This window comes from Macrotis lagotis, chromosome 1, assembly GCF_037893015.1.
Source record: "Macrotis lagotis isolate mMagLag1 chromosome 1, bilby.v1.9.chrom.fasta, whole genome shotgun sequence".
Lineage (NCBI taxonomy): Eukaryota > Metazoa > Chordata > Mammalia > Peramelemorphia > Peramelidae > Macrotis > Macrotis lagotis.
In genome coordinates, this window is record NC_133658.1 from 703,091,364 (window position 1) to 703,111,156 (window position 19,793).

The following is a 19,793-nucleotide window of genomic DNA, read 5'->3' on the forward strand; positions in this document are numbered from 1 at the left end:
ATATCAGGAATGCAGGGTTGGTTCAATATTATTAAACCTGTCAGTATAATTAATTATATCAATAGCAAACCTATCAGAAATCATATGATTATATCAATAAATGCTGAAAAAATGCTTGAAAAAATACAGCACCCATTTCTACCAAAAACACTAGAGAGCATAGGAATAAATGGATTGTTTCTTAGACTAAGAAGCAATATCAGTCTGAAACATCAACGAGCATTATATGCAATGGGGATAGGCTAGAGGAATTCCCAATTAGATAAGGGGTGAAACAAGGATGCTCATTATCACCACTACTATTCAATATCGTATTAGAAATGTTAGCTTCAGGCAATAAGAGAAGAAAAAGAAATCGAAGGAATTAGAATAGGGAAGGAAGAGACAAAACTCTCACTCTTTGCAGATGACATGAAGGTATACCTAGAGAGTCAAAAAATGTCATATAAAAACTACTAGAAACAATTAGCAATTTTAGCAAAGTTGCAGGATATAAAATAAACCCTCATAAATCCTCAACTTTTCTATATATGACTAGCAAGACAAAGCATAAAGAGTTAGAAAGAGAAATCCCATTCAAAGCAACTTCAGAAAATATAATATACCTGGGAGTCTATCTGCCAAGGCAAACTCAGAAACTTTCTGAAAACAATTGCAAAACACTTCTCACACAAATAAAATCAGTTTTAAATAACTGGGCAAATATCAACTGTTTATGGATAGGCCGAGCAAACAATAAAAATGACAATTCTACCAAAATTAAACTATTTTTTTTAGTGCCCTAACAATCAAAATTCAAAAAAATTACTTTAATGAGTTATAAAAAATTGTAAGTAAATTCATATGGAGAAATAAAAAGTTGAGAATATTCAGGGATTTAATGAAAAAAAGTACAAAAGTGGCTTAGCTCTACCAGATCTATAATTATATTATAAAGCATCAGTTATCAAAACTGTCTGGTATTGGCTAAGGAACAGAGTGGTGGATCAGTAGAATAGACTAAGTGCAATAGCAGGAATTGATTATAGTAATAAATCCAAAGAGTCCAGCGATTGGGATAAAAACTCTCTCCAATATAAACTGTTGGGAAAATTGGAAGTTAGTATGGCAGAAACGTGGATTAGATCAACACCTCACCCCCTATACCAAGATAAGATCACAATGTATACAGGATCTAGACATAAAAAACAATATTATAAGCAAACTAGGAGATCAAGGACTAGTTTACCTGTCAGATCTATGAAAAGGGAAGCAGTTTATGACCAAGGAAGAGATGGAAACCATCATTTAAAAATAAACTAGACAATTTTGGTTACATTAAATTAAAAAGCTTTTACACAGACAAAACCACTGTAACCAAGATCAAAAAGAAATGTAGTAAATTGGGAAACAATTTTTATGACTAGTATTTCTGACAAAGGATTCATTTCTAAAATATATAGAGAACTGAGTCAACTTTATAAAAAAAGTCCCCAATTTACAAGTGGTCAAAGGATATTCAGAGACAATTTACAGATGAGGAAATCAAAGTGATCCACAGTCATATGAAAAATTGCTCTAAATCACTAATTATTAGAGAAATGTAAATTAAAGCATGTCTGAAGTACCACCTCATACCTCTCAGACTATCCAATATGACCATAAAGGATAATGTTCAATGTTGGAAGGGATGTGGGAAATCTGGGACATGAATACATTGTTGATGGAGCTGTGAACTCATCCAAACTTTCTGGTGAACAATTTGGAATTATGCCCAAAAGGCAACAAAATGTGCACATCCTTTGATCCAGTGATACCACTACTGGGTCAATACCCTCAAGAGACCATGAAAAAGGGTAAAAACATCACTCTGTTTGTGGTGGCAAAGAATTTGAAATTGAGTTAAGATGCATTAATTGGAGAATGACTTAATAAACTGTGGTATATGTATATGATATAAAATTATTGTTCTATTAGAATCCAGGAGGGATGGGGATTCAGGGAAGCCTGGAAGGATTTGCATGAACTGATTCTGAGTGAGATGAGCAGAACCAGAAGAACACTGTACACCCAATCAGTAATATGGGAATGATGTTCAACCTTAATGGATTTGCTCATTCCAAGAGGGCAACAATCAGGCAAAAAAATCTGCAACAGAGAATGCCATCGTATCCTGAGATAGAATTGTGGAGTTTGAGCAAAGCCAAAAGACTATTACCTTTATTTTAAAAATAAATGTTATCTTATGTAATTTTGCTATTTCTCATACTTCATGTTTCTTCCTTAAGGACATGATTTCTCTCTCATCACATTCAACTTAGATCAATACATTCCATGGAAACAATGTGGAGACTAACAGACTGTCTTCTGTGGGGGGTAGGGGAGGGAAACAAGATTAGGGGAAAAATTGTAAAATTCAAAATAAATAAAATCTTTATTAAAAAATAACTAAGTATTTTAAAACTATATAATGTTTCTTTATAACAAATATTTAGTTTCTTAATCACTAAAGATTGGTTTGTCTAGTATAGTTTAAGGGATATTCACATTTCATTCCTTTTTGGGGGAGGAAGATTTTTATTTTTAATTAACAAGCACACATTTTCTCTTTCTCCCACCTTACCTTCATTGGGCATGGGGTATGGGATATGAAAGCGAAAAAAAGAGAGAGACAAAGAGACAGAGAGAGAGAGAGAGAGACAAAGAGAGACAGAGAGAAAGAGAGACAGACACAGACACACAGAGAGAGACATTGAGAGAGAGACAGAGAAAGACAGAGAGAGAGAGAGAGAGAGAGAGAGAGAGAGAGAGAGAGAGAGAATGAGCTTAAAAAAAGGGTTCTGTTTTTCTGCTTGTGGGAAGAATGAAAATGAAATATATTTTACATATGTTGAGTATGATGTACTCATTTGGATGACAACGTCCACCAGGCAGTTGGCAGTAAGGGACTGAATTTTCATTCAGATTGATATAAAAATGGCTATTAATATTATTATTATTTATGGAGTAAAATTGACTGACATACCATGGTATAAATGACTAATCAGTATGTCTCCTAAATCTTTTCAAATAACAAAATTGTTTTATTAATGATTTTAAAAGTCACTATCATTTTCCAATGATATTGTCCTCTAGTGCAATTCCTTATAACAAATAGTTTCTTCTACCATGCCAAGTTCTCATCACCGATGTATACCATTCCCTGGATGATTATTTTTCCAAAAAATTCTGTCAGTGCAATTTACAGTATCTGAATATAAATAGCAAAATGACACACTTTTCCCCAACAGAAGAGAAATATTCTTTCACAAACTGTTCCAAGTCTTTCCCACAGCTTTTATTCTCCCTGACATGAGCTCTCAAGCAGATAATTTCATATCCCAGATAACTGTATATCACCTGCATTCTAGATCTTTCTTATATATACACACTTACTTCCTCTAGGACTTTGTTCCATAAGATTTCTTCTCTTTCTCTTCCATTTTTAACTTCTGCTTATAAATATGTACAAGTCTCTCCTAGATACTGTCGAGGCAGAGAAATTGATGGAGCTTCAGAATAAGGTGGAGAAGTAGATGACCATGAGCCTAACCTCAGGCAATGCTGACCCAGAGATCCTGTCCATGGAGGTTGATGCTCTGTCCATCTATGTGAGCAATGTGAACTATGATGCAACAGTGGAAGAGCTGGAAGTCCACTTTCATGGGTGTGAAGGGAGTTATCCTCTGTGACAAATTCAATGGCCTAAGGGATTTGCATCTATAGAATTTGCAGATAAAGATTTGGGTGAGGATGAATAGATAAAGAGTTTTCCCAGGCCAATTCTCTTTTCAAAGGAAGAAAGCACAAAATGATGCAAAAATGGATCAATCGGCCAGGGATCAACACTACAGAGAAGGGTTTTCCATGTGGTGGCTTTTCTACTGCAGCTTCAACACCAAACCCCTAGCTGAGGCTACTGAGGTGGGGCTAGAACTCTTTATTAAAAACAAAGAACAAAACAAATAATATGTAATAGGAGATTATTTTGAGAAACAGCCAAGAGGAACAGTAGTAGAGCATCAACACTGGAATCAGGAGGACTTGAGTTCAAATTTGGCCTCAGACACTTAGCTGTGTGAACCTGAGCAAGTCACTTAAGCCCAAATGCCACCTGGGTAAGTCATTTAACCTACTTTGCTAGAAAAAAAAATCTAGCAAACTTTAATTGGATTAATGCATATATGGATATTGTGAGCAGAATATATCATGTAGTAGAAAGAATAGACCTTGACCTCAAAGCCCTACCTCCTCACCATTGGCAGTATGAACTAGGATATACGACTTATCCTCTCAGCATTCTAGGCAATTATCTAAGACTATTTATGTTGCCTGCATCAGTAGAGGAAGTTTCCACATTTTGGAGCTCCCCTTACTAATGCAATAACAAGTCCAGACCCAAGCCCTATACTGTAATATTTTTCACATTCTTTTCCTACATTTATATAGATTAGTCTTGATTTAGGCTTTGATCATTTTCTACCTCACCAGTTTTTTGCCCACTACCAATACTTTGCCTATATATGACATTTTGATTCAATTTTTTTTCCTTCAAATGGTCCTGATTACTCCCTAGTGAGTTTCAACCACATTAGTGAAAGAACACGACATTCAAAGGTTGGAAAATGACTGGGTTCTGTTCCTTTTACCTCCCCCCACTCTATCAGATTCTACCCAATTTGGCTCATGTCTGCTACTCAACTAAGGTTAGCACTGGTTTAAATAACCTTCACGCACCACCTGTCTTTCCTAGAAAGTCATTGTAGACAAATACAAATCATAATTAAATGAGGAGGGAGTGAGGGTGCATATTTCTTCCCTGCCCCCACCCCCAGGATGGAGAGGAAATTATCATGATAATAAAAGCAGAAGTTGTAATTAATTAAAATGAAACTGGTTTGGTAAAAAAAAAATGGAATAAGTTCCCTTTATGGCTTGATACCATGAAAATCCTGTGGAATAAGTTAAGGGGCATTATTCTTGGTGTTTGAAAAATAATATTCCTTCGTTGAGTAAATTAATCATGATTAGAGAAAATAGAGGATCATTAAATATTCCAATTACAGTTCACTAGATTAATGGCAACTTCAAGGCACATAGACCAAAATCATTTTTGAGAAATTGCTTAATTCAGCACACTAATTTCATCTCTTTATGGTATTGAAACTATAAATAATACTTTGCAATTACTGAAATAACATCTATGTACAAATGTCTTGTGCTTGGGGAATCAATGCAGAACAAATCAAAGGACAAGAATCAGTGAATAAGAAATGCCAAAGACCAGTAAAATCTTGATTAATTAATTGAAAAAGAAAAATATTGGATTGTTCTCGTTGATGAGATTTGAGCAATTTTTAAACTAAACCTGTAAAAATGTGGCTTATGTCATACATATCCAAAATATACAAAACATTTTTTTCAAAACTTGTTGATTGTTTTTTATTTCAATGTATTAGTCAACTGTTTATATCTTAGTGAATAACTGATAATTAATCTTAATCCGGATTTATCATAAAAGTTAAAAAATGATGGCATGCTTACCTCATTTTCAGAGAATACAAAATGGGAAGGAACCATACCTTTCCATCTTTTTATCCTCATCCACATTCCTATATATAGTAGGAATGTGCTTATTGAATGACATTGAAGATAATGGGATGAGATTCAATAGGGATAAATTTAAAGATCCTAATTGGCCTCCAAAAATAACAGAAAGTGCAAAATAGGAAAGTATAATAGAAAGACATCAATTTATTTCTATTCTATCAATTCATGCTGCATATCAAGGAATAGGGAAATGCAATGGAATACATGCTATCTAAGACGTTTCCCTATTGAACTATTAATGTTGAAAATAGGGAAAAAACAGTATAAAGGAAGAGAAAATGATCAGTTATTTAAGACTGGGACCTATTCTTGCAGTTATTTATGAATATTTTGATATTTAATATCTGTTTCAGTATTCACTGCTAAAACATGTCTAAATACAACTTTCAGGTGGAATTTTGGATAGTTTTAGGGAAGGAGTATTTTAGGATATAAATTTGAGAAATCCTATTGTCAACAAGTTGGAGTGGTGCCTCATTTATGTGGGAAGAGTTTGATGTTATGAAGCAGAGAAAGCTATTTTATTTAAATAAAAATTAGAGAAGTGATATGTATGTGTGTGTGTGTGAAGAAGCACCATTTCAAGGAGGCCAAAGAGATACTAGGGTGTTCAGAGAGCTGCAAGCATGATGATAAGTCAGTTAATTTGCATATACATGTTTAATTATTAAAGAGAGAAATAGTACAAAAAAATTAAAATCATATAAACACTTAGAAACTTAAAAAAAAAAATTGAAAAAGGCCCCCAAAGTTGGGGACTTGTAACTTGTTAAGTAAAAAGATTCAGGATGCTCAAGCCATTGACCAGAAGAAACACATCAACAGCCAAAGTAGAACTTGAGAAGAGAAGGAAAAACAAGGAGTTGAAAACTTGCTCATTTTAACTCTAATGGTTAAAAACATTTAGCTTAAATCTTTTTTTTTTTCCATGTGATGCTTGTCCTTCATTCTTGAAGATGATCATGACATCAGGGGAGGGAGGTGAAAGGATGAGTGTTGTTCTAAGCCACCAGCTTCACTTTCTCTTTCAGAGCTATGGTCTGGTATGAATCAGGATGACTGGAGATGGTAACGAAGGGCAATCAGGGTTAAGTGACTTGCTCAAGGTCACATAGCTGCTGATAAGTATCAAGTGTCTGAGGGTGGATTCAAACTCTCATCCTCCTGAGGTGGCATAGTGGATAGAGCCCAGGCCTTGAAGTCAGGAGGATAGAATTCCAATCCAGCCTAAAGCATTTGATACCTACTAGCTGTGGGACCTTGGAGAACACACTTAATCCTGATTGATTCACATCTTGGGTCATCTCCAGTCATCCTGATTCATATCTGGCTACTGAACCCAGATGCTTCTGAAAAAGAAAGTAAGACTGGTGACTTAATATAATACCTTCTCACTCAAATTCAATTCATGTACTTGCTTTGAAATCACCTCCTTGATTGTCATGGTTTTCTTTGAAAATGAAGGACCAATATCAAAAAGAAGACAAAAGACATTCCTCTTTAGTATCAGTTAATTAAAATTAGGCTTATTCAGAGAGAATTGATGTCATTGACCATGAAATCCAGTGACAAAAATTGCTCCTGTCTACCACCCAGAGTTGGAGAAAAGTGGTACTTTTTATATTGATTTCCTCTACTAGTCTACCAGACTGTATTTCTGTAAGCAATGTTCTCCTTTTTTTGACATTATATTTTCCCAATTACATAAAAAAACAATTTTAATATTGTTTGTTTTTCTTAATTATGAGTTCCAAATTCTCTCCCTTACTTCCTTCCTTTCTCTCTCATTGAGTTCCATTTTGATTGGCTCTAGGCAACTGAATAATTGTCCAGGCTGCTCTTTATAGGCAAGAGAAAGTTTGATGAGTTTGACAGAACTGGTATTCATATAAAGAACTAACACTTCTGGAATATCTTTTAAGAGTGATGGCTCGGGGTGGCTAGGTGGCACAGTGGATAGAGAAGCAGCCCTGGAGTCAGGAGAACCTGAGTTCAAATCCAGCCTCAGACACTTAATAATTACCTGGCTGTGTGGCCTTGGGCAAGCCACTTAAACCCCATTGCCTTGCAAAAAAAAAAAAGCTTATAAAAAAAGGGAGATGGCTACTTGAAAGACTTCACAGAGGCCATATTTGAGCAGTCAAGAGAAGATAATTTACCCAATTGAAAAGTAGTAAAAAATCAACATTTAAGAAGTTTATTGTGGTGCAGATATTGTTGAATAGGCCAATAACTCTGAAGTCTCAAGTGTAATATTATGTACATGAGTTTTCCTTGCTTGTGCATTTTCATGCCAAGTCCCTAGAAAGTATGTTCTCACTCTTCATCTTAGCTATTGGTTCATTGCTGGAAGAGTATGATTTGGATTTGCATACATATTGAAAAGCATTTTAATTTTTATGTATGTGTTTAGCTCTATAAAATTATATTTCTTTTTCCTTATTAAATACATGGTTATGCTTAAGATCTTAGATGATCATTACTGTGATGGGATGGTTGAAAATTTCACAAATCAAATATATCGTCTTATGAATAACCTATAGGGTAGATAGAAAACATATTGGTAGAAAATTTACTAAAGTGTCAAGTGGAAAAAAAAAGTTTCCTCTCCTCTCAGCAGAGTTACCCCTAGGACCTTGAGAAACAGTCCAATGTGATCTCTTTGGGGATATTAGGGGCTCTTTAGTTGAAGAAGCCTATGTCACATTATATCATCTTTGTCACTTTATCTCACCTATGTCACCTGTAGCATATACATTTCTGCTGTAACACTGGGGAGCTGTTGGAACAGGAACCTCCCCCCATGCCCTACCACATACCCACATACCCACATACCCACTCACCCACAGACAAATCCACACATACATACATGCACACACACACAGACACACACAAACACACACACACAAACACACACCAGGCATTTCTCTTATTAAATTAACACCACCTTCCAGAAATACAGAAATATAGTTTTCATTGCCAAAAGGAGAGAAAAATAAAAAAGTCTAAACTGCCATAGGCAATTCTATTTGATATTATTACCTGGCCCTTTGCATAAATGCCTACTGTTATTTTATGACTTGATTTAGATTAATGCATAGTCATTGTTCTGAAGGCTTTTTTTGTTGCCTAAAGCTATTGATGATGAAAAGCACACTAAAATTTTTGGAACACTATGTATGTATTCTCTCAGATCATCTTTGGAGGGTTGTATCCAGTACTCCACCACAAATTAGAAAGAACATTAAATATCTAAGATTCATTATAGGAAGGTGGTAAGAAAAGTAAGAAGATTTTAAAGCACATTATCTGAATTTGTTTTAAGAACATAAGAGATTTTTCACTTGAAGAAGTCTTAGTGTGAGAACAATAATTATTTGAATTTTCATGTGCAAAATGATTTAGGCATTCTTTTTGACCACAATGTTAAAGCAGGACCAAAGAATGGAAGTTACAGGAACACAGAATTTGGTTCACCATAAGGAAAAGAATCTGAACAATTGCCTCTAACCAAAAGTTTAACATTATGCCTCATAAAGCATAACTAAAGAAGTTGATTGACTAGTTCTTAGCAGTTTTGTGGACATATTTCAACAGCAATGCTTCAGGAGGATGTTTCATTATATAACTATAAGTCTCTTCCAATTCTTTAATTTTATGATTCTTTGATTAATCAAGTATGAATATTATGAATATTAGTAATGATTATGGAGTAATATAGTAAGAGGGAATAAAAGGTAGACTATTGTCTGCTTTTTCTTAAAATTTTTTTCTTTTTAATAAGAAATTAAATGCAGAAAATTCTGCCATGAAATTCAATTTTGAGGGAAAGAAAGTGCCTTTATTTTCATCTTAAATGGATTCATATATTTATTATTTTTTTTTACTTTCTAGAGTCCTCCCATGTTAAGAACACCCATTCAACATTTTTTGATGATAAACATGCATAGTGGAAAGAATATTCAACTTAAAGATTACTTTGTTTTTTTAACTTGTTTTTTTCTTCCATTGTCATTATCACTGACTTAATTTTTAAAAAAAAAAATTTACTGGATATCTTGTTAAATCTTTGAGGTGAGTTAATTAGTTTAGCTGAATTTCTTTGCTTTGCTTTGTTTCCCTCTTTTTAATCCTTGTTAAAAGGGAGACTCTGATAAAGAGAAAGGATGAATATTTTAGGACATATGGGTGATGTATAAATGCCATTTAAAAAGTACACTACTGGAGAAGGACGGAGCCAAGATGGTGGCATGAAGGCAGGAATTCTCAGAAACTCATTCTCCAAAACAAAAAACAAAAAAACTATAAAAATTGTCAAATTATGACTCTAGACAAAATTTAGAGGGGCAGAACCCACAGAAAGACTGAATGATACAATTCCCGAATCCAAGAAAACTTAGAAGTTCCATGAGGAAAGGTCTGTTTCACCAGGACTGGGAGTTGGAAAACTCCACTGCTACAGTTGTACACAGTACAGCCAGGCAGATTACATAGATTCCCTAGGGGTACCTGAGTCTGTGGAAAAGGGGTAAGTTCCCAGAACTCCTGGCCCTTGGATCACCAGGAATAGCTTGAAGGGGTGATGAGAGAACCCTCCCACACCACAATGTGTGTGGAGCAAAGGCCTGCCTCAGAGTAGCCCTGTGGTGAGAACCTGCAGCAGAATCAGGGAAGTCAGCCTACACCTCCAGAGAGCAGCCCACAGCGGTAAGGGGGTCAGGGGAGACTACACAGGTCCTCTGATCTCCATGGGGAAGGACTCAGCTGCTTTCCCACCACATCCAAATCCAGGTTGCAGTTTTTGTTTCCATACTACCATAGATGAGCAAGGACTCTCCTCACAGATCCAGGGCAGAGGGGAATGCCTATGGTCATCCACATATCAAAGCACAGGCAAGAGAGTGGTGAAAGCCTCTCATAAGACCTTGGAGAAATTAAATTCCCAGTGGGGTGTCCCAACCCCCCCCCAATTGCCTTGGAAATGAGGTAAATCAGTCATAGGCTGAGAAAATGAGCAAATAAAAGAAAAATAAGAACCTGACCATAGAAAATTACTTTGGTACCATGGAAGATTCAGAAGATGACAAAATTGAAGTTTCTGTATCCAAAAGCTTCAAGAGAAATAAAAATTAGGCTCAGGCTATATAGATGAGCTCAAAAAATACTTTGAAAAGCAATTAAAGGAGGTAGAGGAAAAATTGGGAGGAGCAATTAGTTATGCAGACAAATCGTGAAAAGCAAAAAAAGCAGCTTGGTGAAAGAAATACAGAAAAATACTGAAGAAAATACTATATTAAAAATCAGTTTAGGTCATGGAAAAAGCATCACAAAAGGAAAATGAGCAGAATTGGCCAGATGGAAAAGGAGATAAAAAAAATCTCTGAAGAAAATAACTCCTTCAAATGTAGCATAGAACTAAAAGAAACCAATGACTTTGCAAGAAATCAGGAAGAAATAAAACTATTCCATTGATGTACATGTCAATCTATCAATTAGCACTTGGGCAGCTAGATGGTAGAGTGGGAAGAACACCAGCCCTTAAATCAGGAGGACCTGAGTTCAAATCTAGTCTGAGATACTTACTATCTTACCTTGGGCAAGTCACTTAACCCTGATTGCCTCAAATCCAGGACCATTTTCAGACATTCTGATTCATATCTGACCACAGATGACTCTGGAGGAGAAACTGAGGCTGATGAGTTAGTACAGCAGCTCCTCACTCAAATTTAATTCACCTCCCTGATGTTATGGATTTATTTGAGAATAAAGGACAAATACCAAAATAACCATCACTATTATCCGAGTAAGGAGAGAAAGAAGAAATGTTCTTTGCCTTGTGCTTTGAGGGCTAGGTCCTCAATGCAGAAGCTTTTCCTCCTTTGATCTTCCAGCTAGGAATGGAAATTCCTTCCACTCCCTCTATTCTCCAGGCAGCTGGGTGGTACACTGGGTAGAGTGTTGGATCTGGAATCAGGAAGAATTGGTTTGAAATTCTGCCTCATACACATATTAGCTTTGTAACCCTGGGCAAGTTACTTGACCTCTGTTTGCCTCAATTTCCTCAGGTTTAAAAATGGAAATTATAATTGCCATCACCTCTGGGAATATTTTTAGGAAGATAGGGATAAGAATAATATAGAACTATATAAATGTTTAATATTATTGTTGTTATCCCTAGAGTAGTAGTAGCACCAAGCATATAGTTATAGGACTGGGAGTTTTGGTGAGCTTAAATCATTGGCGATTTTCTTCTGCTTACTTCAGCAAGTAGAGGAGAATGACTGCTATATGGGTCAAAAATTCTTTTGCTTCTAATCCAGGTATCAGTCAAGCAAAGGAAGGAAAAATTTTATTAAATCTCATATCTTCTTAAAGAAGAAAGTCACAGTCACAGTACTTTGCAGTTTATCTACTAGTGAAAGCATAAGTCTTTGATACAAGCTCACCAAAACAAGCTTGCAGTCCTATTGCTGTATTATTATCTTTTTCCCTAAAAATATCCCCTGGAGGTGGCCACTATTATTATTCCCATTTTTATATGCCCAAAGGATTATAAAATTCTGGATATCATTTAATATATTAATACTGCTACTACTAGGTCTATATCTTAATGACATCAAAGAAAAAGGAAAAGTTGACCTATCTGTACAAAAATATTTACAGCATCTCTTGTTGTAGTGGCAAAGAATTAGAAATTGAGAGAATGCCCATCAATTGGAAATGGCTGAACATATAGAGATATATGATTGAGGAAGAATACTACTGAGCTATATGAAATGACAAGAAGGATGCTTCAGAAAACACTGGAAAGGCTTAAATGAATTGATGTGAAGTGAAGTGAGCAGGACTGGGAAAACATTGTAGACAGTAACAGCAACATTGCATGATAATGAACTGTAAATGATAATTATTCTCAGCAATATGATGCTCTAAGACAGGGTGGGGAATCGTTTGTCTACTAAGGCTCATATGAATATTCATAACACCATTCACAGGTCCTACAAAATTATCAACTTAAAAGTTATCCGGCTATATTTAACCAAACATTTAATTAATTCATCCTTTAAAAACTCTGAGATTTACTAAAATTTGAATCCTGCCTGAGGTTGCTGTGGTAGTACCAGACCAAATGATTTAGAGGATCTTATATAACCCCTTAGTTGGATGTCACCACCCCTGATTGTAAGACAATTCCAAAAGATATGATGAAAAAATGCTATCTCCAGTGAAAGAACTGATGGTGTCTGAAAGCAGAATGAAGCATACTTTTTTTTTAGATTTTTGGCAAGGCAAATGGGGTTAAGTGGCTTGCTCAAGGCCATGCAGATAGGTAATTATTAAGTGTCTGAGACCGGATTTGAACCCAGGTACTCCTGACTCCAGAGCTGGTGCTTTATCCACTGAGCTACCTAGCTGCCCCATGAAGCATACTTTTAAATTTATTTTTCTTGAGATTTTTTGGTCTGTATTTTTTTTTTTTGCAACATGGCTAATATGGAAATTTTTTGTGCATGATTGCACATGGATAATCTATATTAAGCTGTCTGCCTTCTCAAGAATGGGTAAGGGAAGACAGGAGAGAGAGAATTTTTAAACTCAAAATTTTACAAAAAAAAGAATGTTAAAATATGTTTTACATCTAATTGAGGAAAAAAAAGATCATGCTGCAATCTGATGGCAGAGACGGAACTGAGCCTTGTGATGTATGATTCCTTAATCTTTTTCCATTAAGTTGCACTTAGGACCTGTATTGTGATCCTTTGGCAAGGAAGGATCATCATTGGCTTTTTAAAACAAGTATTTAATGTATAGGAATTGCTTAATCCATATTGAATACAACAACCATAAGAAATTAGTTCTTTAGATTAATTTTGTGTGCCAAATACTTTACTAATGCAAGTACATTTCCGGTTATTTAAATTTTCTTTTAGTGATGATTCTATAAAATGTTGTCATCCTTTTCTCCCTTTCCCCTATCACCCCTCTTTGTATTTTGAATACTCAACTAACTTTCTGGGCATTTGTCCCAGTTTGTGTGTGTGTGTTTGTTTATAATTATGTACAACATCCTAGAATCTGTGATTTTTTTTTTGAGTGCTTTATAAATGGTTGTTGATAATTTTCTCAGTGAAACTATTTGCACCTAGAACTCACTAGAACTCAGTGATGACTCTGCCAGAGAACAGGTAGAAGAGAGGTGTCTAATTATTCAGCTTTGCATTTCTAACTTTCTTCAGAAGACCATGTGTGAGTTTAGAACCTGGAGACAAAGTGAATGGAGAGTACCTACTCTTCACAGACAGATATGAGGGAATCAGCTGAACTCAGAAATAATTATAAAATATTCAAAGAGGTATTATACTTCTAGAGAAGGAGTAACAAGCACCTGCATAACAATTTTTAACAAAATTCCTCATAAACATCAATTGTCCTTCCTCCATGCTAGACAATGACATGAACAATCCAGGAGACTACTAGAGGCCTGGATAAAGGAGCTAGGAAAGGGAGTTAGACATTACAATTCAACAAGAATATTTTTCTTACTGTTATTTTTTGAGGCAAAATTAAGTTTATATAGCATATCAGACATCATCAAAACATACAAAAAATAAATGTATAACTTCTCCCAAGAGATATATGAATGTTATTCACAAATTCATGTTATCCATATGTGTATATAGTCTTGTCTGACTATTCTCTGAACTGGGTTTTAGCCTTGGCTATCAAATAGGGATATTGTTGCTTATTGCTTGTTTTATATCCATATTCTTTTCATTTATGTTATCGATAAGCAGTAAGTATGAATTTTGACATAAGCTAGAAACAACTGGTGCCTTTAGCTTCAATAGCAGGTAATAGATAAGATTTAACTTTGGTAACTTGCATAATTTTCATTTAAAAATTCCAGTGCATTTTGTGGTATTAAAAATACAAAGAAAGTAATATTTTCATGACTCCCCAATATGTGACTTAGAAGCTGTTGAAGTCTTAGGCATTGTGATTATTTGTCCATTCTCAAAAAGAAACAAAATGACATCACAATGTCAAAGTCAAGTTATTGTGTGTTCCACTGTGACTGATCAGACCAATACAAACTAGGAAGACTCTATCCCATGCCAGGCACAAATAGTCAATGTAATTGTTTGGAGTGGAGATGCCTCTAAATTTGTGCATGTCAGATTTCTCTTGAACTACTCCAATTCTTCTGTACTCCTAGAGCAGAGCACTTTCTTTGATATGGGCACACTATGCTGGATGGTGCCAATATCTCTCAGCTCTCACAATTGATTCCAGTGTTCTTCTGAGAGATCTTGAAAGTGTCCTCAAATCCCTTTTTCTGCCCTCTGTGTGAGTGCTTGCCTTGTGTGAATGTGATGTAAAATAGTCTTTTGGGCAAATGTACATTTGACTTTCAAACTATATGGTCAGTCAGTTGAAGTTACACTCTTTGAAGTAGAGTCTGAATGCTTGACAGTTCAGCTGAGAAAGGACTTCAGAGTCAAATACCCTATCTTTCCAGGTGACCTTCAGAATCTTCCTAAGATAATTCAAATGGAAGAGATTCTGGCATGGCACTGGTAGACTGTCCAGGTTTCACAGACATATAAAATTGATGTCAGGGTAATGGCTCTATAGACTCTCAGTTTGGTAGGTACCCAAATACCTCTATCCGCATACACTCTCCCCAACACTGAATTGTTCTGGCATTGTGTGCATTAAGCCTATCATCTATATGTTCAGCTCTAAAAATTATACTTCAAAGGTAAGTGAACTTATTCACAGAATTCAAAATTTCTTCATGTATGAAAGATGTGGTACTGGCTGGTGGAGAATGTCTGTTTTATTGGTGTTAATTTCCAGACTAAAATTAGCATAAGCAGCAGAGAACTGATCCATGCTCTGTGGCATCTCAATTTCAGTGGCTGAGAGCACAGAAAACTGCAAACAAAAGGTGTGTACCAATTGTCCTTCCAGTTTAATCTTGATTTATATCCTTTCCAAGTTAATTTACCATCAGTTTAACTGAACTCATTGCCATTTTCATACTTGTTGAAGACATTAAAAAACACCATTGATAAAGTAATAGACCAAGAAATACTCTATCAGATCTATGAAAAGGGGATACATTTATGACCAAACAAAAATTAGAGCACATCATAAACTGCAAAATGAATGATTGACTATATTAAATTAAGACTTTTTGGACTAATAAAATCAGTGCTACCAAAATTAGAAGGAAAGCAGAAAGATGGGAAACAATCTTCACAACTAGGAGCTCTGATAAAGATCTCATTTCTAGTATAGATAGATAGATAGATAGATAGATAGATAGATAGATAGATAGATAGATAGATAAATTGCATCAAATTTATCATGGCACAAGTCATTTCCCAATTGATAAATGGTCAAAGGACATGAACAGACAGTTTTCAGAGGAAATTAACATTGTATATAATCATATTAAAAATTCTGTGAATCATTATTGATTAGAGAAATGTAAATTAAAACAACAATGAAATATCATCTCATACCTATGAGATTAGCCAAGAGGAGAAAAAGGGAAAATGATCAATATTGGAGAGGTTGTGGGAGGATTGGGACATTAATGTATTGTTGGTGCAGTTGTGAATGGCCTCCAACCTTTCTGGAGAGTAATATGGTGCTAGGCCCAAAGAGCAATAAAATTGTTCATATCCTTTTCCCCACCAATTCCAATTCTAGGTCTATATCCAGAAGAAATTATAAAAAGGAAAAAATCCTACATGCTCCCAAACATTCATAGTAACCCCTTTTGTAGTAGAAAAGAATTGTAAATTGAGCAGATGCCCATCAAGTGGGGAGTGGGTAACAAGTTGTATATGAATACTATGACATTCTATTGTTCTATAAGAAACCACAAATGGAGAGATTTTAGAGAAGCATGGCATGACTTACGAGATCTAATACTAAGTGAAGGGAGTAGAACCAAGAGAACAATGTATGCATCAGCAACAACATTGTGAGATGAACAACCTTGATGGAAGCACCTCCTCTTAGCAGTTTAGAGAACTAGGACAATTGAAGTAAACCGACTATGTTATCCCCATTCAGAGGGGCTAAAACACCAACCCCCTCACACACACACAATCCTTAAGAATCTGATGAAAACTTTATAAAAAATATTTCTTATGTATCTCTTCCCCCCTTAATCATAATTCATCATACCAAATATAACAAATCTGAAAATATGTTCATCAAAATATGTATGTACAATGCTAACCTGACAGTTCACCACTGAGGGAAGGGAGGTGGGAAGGGAGGGTAGAAGGAAATTTTGTAACTTAAAAATATGTATGTACATATAGATGAAAATAAATAAATTTAAAAAGTTATTAGCATTGGACAGCTAGGTGGCGCAGTGGATAGAGCACTTGCCCTAGAGTCAAGAGTGCCTGAGTTCAAATGCAGCCTCAGACACTTAATAATTGCCTAGCTGTGTGGCCTTGGGAAAGCCACTTAACCCTATTGCCTTGCAAAAAAAAAAAAATTATTGGCATACAATTTGGCAAAGTAACTCCAAATTATCTCTCTAATTTCCTCCTCGTCAGTAGTTCACACTTTTCAGTTTCAATCCTGGTAATTTGGTTATCTTTCTTTTTTTTTAATTAGATTAACCAAATTAGATTAACCAAAGATTTTTAGTTTTATTTTTGAGATCAATAATTTTCTTCCTTTCAATTTTATTAATCTGTCTTGATTTTCAGAATTTTTACTTTGGTATTTAATTAAGGATAATTTGTTCTTTTTCTAGTTTTTTTTAGTTGCATGCCCAATTTACTGATCTGCTCTTTCTCTATTTTATTCATAGAAGCATTTAGAGAAATAAAGTTTCCTCTCAAAGCTGCCTTGGCTGCATCCCATAAATTTTGGTCTAATATCTCTTTATTATCAATTTTCTTGAATATAATTGATTATTTCTATGATTTCCTATTTGATCCACTCATTATTTAAAACAGTCATTCTGTTTCTAATTAGTTTTTGATTTGTTTTCCTGTAACTCTTTATTAAATGTAGTTTCATTGCATCATGGTCTGAAAAGTATGCATTTCATTTCAGCAGAGTCCTCTTTCCAGAACAAACACAATAACAACCCACCTCCTCTCAGGCTTAGGCATGGTCAGCATAGTTCCCTCAGCTGAATAGGGAGATTAAATACCTTGCCCCAGGGCACAGCCCACATTGTTCTTGGATAAAAGTATTCATCAGTGCCACCCACCCCTCTCCAGGCCTAGGGAGAGGGGCTCAAATCAAGGTCACAGACACTCTAGAGAAAGAAACCAGCACTCCCTACTGGCCGGCCCATTTGAGCAGTAGCCATTGTGCAATAGCTTCTAGGGATCTGAACACCAAACCTTTGTAAACCAGCCCTTCCCCAACACAAGATCTTAGGAAAATGAAGAAAAACAAGCAGAAAGGAGTATCCATAGAAAACTACCTAGAAGTTAAAGATGCTAACTTAAAGAGATCTAGAAATTATGAAGAGAATATAATTTGGTCTCCAGTACAGAAAGATTTCCTTGAAGAAATCAGGAAGGAGTTTAAAAATCAGTTGGAAAATTTGGGAAAAGAAACCCAAGAGAAGATAAACTGCTTGTAACAAGAAAACAAGTCCTTGGAAAATAAAACTGGACAAATGCAAAAAGAAAATAATGCTCTAAAAACTTATTGGACAAATGGAAAACTCCTTCAAAAATAGAATTTACCAATTGGAAAAGAACTTGCAAAAGGTAAATGAAGAAAATTTTTCTCTAAAAAAAAAGAAAAGTCTTTAGAAACTAATGACATCATGAGACAACAAGAATCTATTAAACAAAACAAAACAATAAGGAAAACAAAAGGAAACGTAAAATACCTCATCGACAAAACCACTGACCTCAAGAATAGATCTAGAGGAGACAACTTAAGAATCATTGGGCTCCCAGGGCAGAGGGAAGTATGGGGGCCATCTACATATCAAATCACAGGCAAGAGAGCATAAGACCTTGGAGGAATAAAGGTTGCAGTGCAGTGCCCCCCCCCCCCAAAAAAACCCCCAAACTTTGGAAGTTCTGTAAATTAGTCTTGTGCTGAGGAAATGTAAAATGGGTTCAGAATAATATTATAAGCAAATAAAGGACAATATTATAAGCAAACTAGGAGATTAAGGAATAGTTGACTTGTCAGATCTATGGAAAAGGAAGCAGTTTCTGACCAAGGAAGAGATAGAGACCATCATTAAAAACAAATTAGATAATTTTGATTACATTAAATTAAAAAGATTTTGTACAGACAAAACCACTCTAATCAAGATCAAAAGAAATGTAGTAAATTGGGAAACAGTTCTTACAACTAATATTTCTGACTAAGCACTCATTTCTAAAATATGTAGAGAACTGAGTCAATTTTATAAAAAAAAAATCCCCAATTGACAATTGGTCAAAGGATATGCAGAGACAATTTACAGATGAGGAAATCAAAGTGATTCATAGTCATATGAAAAATTGCTCTAAATCACTAATTATTGGAGAAATGCAAATTACAGCATGTCTGAGGTACCACCTCATACCTCTCATACTGGTCAATATGACTAGAAAGGACAATGATCAATTTTGGAAGGGATGTGGTAAATCTGGGACACTAACACATTGTTGGTGAACCTGTGAACTCATCCAAACTTTCTGGAGAGTGATTTGGAATTAGGCCCAAAATACAATAAAAATTTGCATACCCTTTTATCCAGCAATACCACTATTGGGTCTATACCCTGAAGAGATGATGCAAAATGGTAAAAACATCACTTATGCAAAAATATTCACAGCAGCTTTGTTTGTGGCAAAGAATTGAAAATTGAGTGAATGTCCATCAATTGAGGAATGGCTGAACAAATTGTGGTATATGTGCATTATTGTACACTATTTTTCTATTAGAAATCAGGAGAAATGGGAATTCAAAGAAGCTTAGATGGATTTGCATGAACTGATGCTGAGTAAGATAAGTAGAACCAGAACATTGTATGCCATAACTGCAACATGGGGTTGATGATCAATCTTAACAGACTTGCTCATTTCATCAGTGCAGCAATCAGGGACAATTTTAGCATATCTGCACTGGAGAATATCAACTGTATCCAGAGGAAGAATTGTGGA